The sequence below is a fragment of the Pinus tabuliformis genome, chromosome 1_1, assembly GCF_031772625.1.
Source record: "Pinus tabuliformis cultivar Carrire ecotype Pingquan chromosome 1_1, CPIR1, whole genome shotgun sequence".
NCBI lineage: Eukaryota > Viridiplantae > Streptophyta > Pinopsida > Pinales > Pinaceae > Pinus > Pinus tabuliformis.
The window spans coordinates 11,360,038-11,364,634 of NC_142297.1; the positions used below are offsets into that span (position 1 = coordinate 11,360,038).

At 38.1% G+C, this 4,597-nt stretch overlaps 1 pseudogene; it reads right to left on the reverse strand.

Moving 5' to 3' along the window:
* Positions 1-2,824: 2,824 nt before the first annotated feature.
* Positions 2,825-4,236, reverse strand: LOC149211360 (calcium-transporting ATPase 10, plasma membrane-type pseudogene; annotated as a pseudogene).
* Between the last annotated feature and the right edge of the window lie 361 nt (positions 4,237-4,597).

The following is a 4,597-nucleotide window of genomic DNA, read 5'->3' on the forward strand; positions in this document are numbered from 1 at the left end:
TGGGGAAATAGAACTAATCTGGTTCAAGCTCTTTCTGAATACAATAATCTTAGAAGGGAACTTGATGAGACCGTTCAAAACTTCTCCAAGAGGTTAAACAAAGTGTTTAATTCCATCCCAGTTCGTTTGAAACCTCCTGAAGCTTTGGCACAAATGAGATATGCTGAAGCATTTGATTCCGATTTTTCTCTATTGCTTAGAGAGAGAGACTCTGGTACACTTGCTGATATGCAAAACGATGCAATTAAAGTAGAAGTAAACATGGTTGCTGCTAAAAAGTCAAAGATGGGAAAAGCTAAATTGAAAGAAGAAGAGAAGCCTTCCTCTTCAGCTCCAGAAGATAAGATTGATTCAATGATGAAGACCATGGAGAAGCTGATGGATCGGTTGGCTCTTGGAAATACCTCTGCTCCTCCTGGGTAGCAGGAGCCTCAATTTAGAAATCCTCAGTTTAGGAGACCTCAAAACCAACAAAGGCCAAGAGAAAATAGGAATCAACAGCCTGATCCTCCAGTAAGACCCCCTTTTCAACATAACTTAGTTGATGAAGAAGATGAGCCTGAAATTCCTGAAGAATCCATCCATTGTCTTGACGAAGAAGTCTCAAGGATTTTCTTGACTAAGGAAGAACATGATGAGTCCAGTGTGACCAAACAAGGAGAGGAGCCTTTAGACTATTTAAAGGGTTATCAACATGTTATCTTTGAAATGCAAAAATAGTACAATCTCAGGAATAGAAATGTGCTAATTACAGCAAACAAAACACAGCCCAAGAAGGGTGCTCCAAAGGTTATTGAGAACAAGAGGGACAACCTAAAGGTTACTGAGGGTAAAGTCGATTCTCCACTTGGTAAAAAGGACATTCAAACTCCATCTCCTACTAAAGAAATTGAGAAAACTGTTTCTGTTTTTAACCTTGAGAATGAAATTGCAAAAATCAAAATATCAGTCCCATTCAGTGAAATCCTCAAGGTAGACAAATACAGAAGTAAGATTGTAGAGATGCTTAATTCACAACTAGGAGTGGTTGATATCTTAAATGTACAGGAGGATAATCCTATTATATACTTGGGTCCAAGACTTGAAGATGATCAGAATGAAGAATTTCCTCCTTTCTATGTAAGCATTAGTATTCATGATATGACATTACATAATGCCATGTTGGATTCAGGGGCCCCTCATAATCTTATGCCCAAGGTAATCATGGAAAGGTTAGGATTACAGGTAACAAGACCATATAAAGATTTATTCACTTTTGATTCAAAAAGAGTTCAATGCATTGGTTTAATCAAGGATGTTGTTGTGGGTCTAACACAAATTCCAACAAAGACAATTGTCATGGACATTGTTGTGGCCGACGTTCCACCAAAGTTTGGGATGCTGCTTTCAAGATCGTGGGCAGCGAAAATCAAAGGCACAATGTAGATGGACCTTACCTATGCTACTATCCCTGTTTTTGGTGAGCAAAGGAGATTGTATCGGGAGACCAGAATGGCTTATATGGTAAGCAACAAAGACAAACCTCAAAATTTTCCCATTTATTCATTTGATACTGGGCTTGGATCAGCCATCCGTTTTAATGAGTCAGTTGGAGATGAATCGGAGGAGATGCTTTCAAAAAATCAATGCCAAGGAAATCAGCGAGAAGATGAAAAAGAGACAATGAGCTGGTGGTCATTGTACTTTGATGGATCAGCAGGAAGAGAAGGGGCAGGAGATGGGATTTGGATCATAAGTCCAAATGATGAAAGTAACTTTTTCTCCTACAAACTAAACTTTGGTTGCACAAATAATATGGCTGAATACGAATCTCTGATTTTGGGCTTCGAAGCTTTGTTAAAGTTGAAGGCTAGAAACATTTCTGTTTTTGGAGATTCTGAATTGGTGATCAAACAAGTGGAAGGTGCTTATCAAAAAAGTGTTATCTCAAAATCAGGCCCTGGAAGGCTGCAGACCAGGAAGACTTCAAGTAACTCTTTCAAACCAACTTTTGGCTGAGGCTTAGCCTCCTCAACCTGAGAGGGCTCTCTCTAGATGTGTTAATGATTTTGATTAAGATAAGATGACTAACTCTTGTAGAACAACTATGACAAATATGAATCATGGAAACATATTAAACAAATTTCCATTGGGTCTATGGAGTCAACAACATCTCAATAAACAAGGATCTTGACTTTACATAGAAGTCAGGGCATTCAGCATTTGAATTTTCAGAACATAACTCATATGAAACCACAGTATATAAATGCATACAGGAAATCAGAGCACAATCAGTGAATTCTGAGTGATTATACATTTATAAAACTGTAAAAATTTTAGGAAAGGACAAGATCACACATTCTGAACATAGAAATCCTTCATGAATCTTGAGAAGTAAAAGCCAAATTATATTATTGAACTCTGTCTTACATAAGCCCAAATACAATGCTCTATCATAAAGTTTTCCAACCCTGATTACATTTCTGTTTCAGCTATTTATAAAGCTCTTATTCTAACTGATCGAGATTCCTCCTCCAGCATGAGGGGAATTCGAAAACTACTTCTAATGACACCTATTAACCCTTTAACTAACTAATAAATACAACTGACTACTAATTGACAGCTCTGGAATCCTAAAACAATTAGGATTCTAATTCTACTAGATCTTCTAGACATCTAAATCAAATGGGACTCTAATTCCATAACAGCCTTGGTCTACAATCATTTTCGTTCTCTGACATCTGGTTCTCTTCTGGCGGTGGCTGTGATGGACCTTTAATGCTTCATGTTGCTCTTCAATATCACATGTTTTCAAATGCCCTGAAACATAGGAAACTACCCCTGTTTACTGGTCTTTAGTTTTCCTCAAAATATTCGAATCCAGGATGATTTCCGAGGCACCTTTGCAATAAACCCGGTATTTTCCATCAGGAAGCATCACCACAACAGTCATTCTTTTCCTCACTGAATTGAAAGGCTCAACTTTTATTATTCTAGATTCACTGCGCTCTGTCGCAAAATTTCCACCCAATGATAAGTCAAACTCTAGCAAAGCAGACTTAGTCGGTGTCCCTAGAATTTCAAGTTTTCCCTCTTTACTAATCACCACCTCACCCCCTGTATTCTGGAATATGCACTGCAAAAGCAATTTCAACACACTTCCATGGATTTCAGATCTCAGACTCTCACCTTCCTTAACACTTCCAATCTTCTTGACATTGTTAGTAATCCATACCTTTACAACTACCATACGATTTGTTGTTAGGGTCCCTGTCTTATCACTACAAATACATGTTGCTGATCCCATTGTCTCACATGCTGAAAGATGCCGCACAAGTGCTTTATCATTCATCATCTTCTTCATAGCAAAAGCAAGGCTTAATGTCACAGCCAATGGCAAACCCTCTGGAATTGCAACTACAATGATTGTCACTGCAGTTGCAAAAAAATTCACAATGCGAAGTGCATCAGCTCCTGACCATGATTGGTGACTGATTACCTTCTCCACAGTCATCCTTAATGTTAAGACAATGAATGTAACTACAGCAAAAGTTAATCCTATCTTGCCAATGATTGTTGCAACACCATTAAGTTTGACTTGCAACGGAGTTTCATCTTCACCTCCTTCTGTCAACGTTGCCAGCAATTTGCCCCAGCCAGTTCTCATGCCAACAGTTGTGACTAACATTTTACCAGAGCCATCCTGGACCTTTGTTCCTGACAAAAGGAAAGGCTTATCCCTACCCACACTTACTGGTTCACTCTCTCCTGTTAGGCTTGATTCATTTATAAGTAGAGAATAACCTGAAATGAAAATCCCATCTGTTGGAACTAAATCCCCAATTGATAAATTCACTAAATCTCCAACAATTAATTCATACATGGATACCTTTTGTCAACGGCCATTCCTTGTCACCTGTACAAATATCTTCTTCTTCTCCTTATCTAAATCTCTGAACTGCAATGATTTTCGGTAATCACTGACTGCAGTCATAAGCACAACTATAAAAACACTGATAAGAATACTCCAATGAAGATCAAGTTGTTGAATGTTCCACGCAATACATTTATCTTCTCTATATCTCTAGAGCTTATTTCGTTGAACACCTGGCAGAAGACAAATGTATTAAAGATCAATGTGTTTGAAATTGATTCTGCATCAGAACCATGTAGCTCAAGAAGCCGTATTCCTTCCATCTCCAAAATTGCTAATACAATGAGTTGATAGACACTTTGGCCAATTATATTCCTCCTCATAGAATTACTGATAAAACTTTGAGTTCTTCCTACAGGTAATCTTTTCATCAACTCATCATTTGGAGGTTCTGTTACCAGTGCCAAAAGGTTGAGGAGCTAATGCATTTCCTTAATTGCAACTCTGGAACTGGTAATGTTCTCCCATCTCCTTAAGTGAAACAGAAAACTCAATAATAGTGCAACTCAGGGTGTTAAACAAGCGATTAAGGAAAGACGCAAACAAATTTTCATCCAATTAGGATTTTTTCCACAGTAAATCCTGAAAGAGATTTGACCAAGATTCTCCATGTTTTGATGTTCCACACCAAACATACATATATGCCACATGCATGCGGGTTTTCTTGGCATCTACTGATCCTCA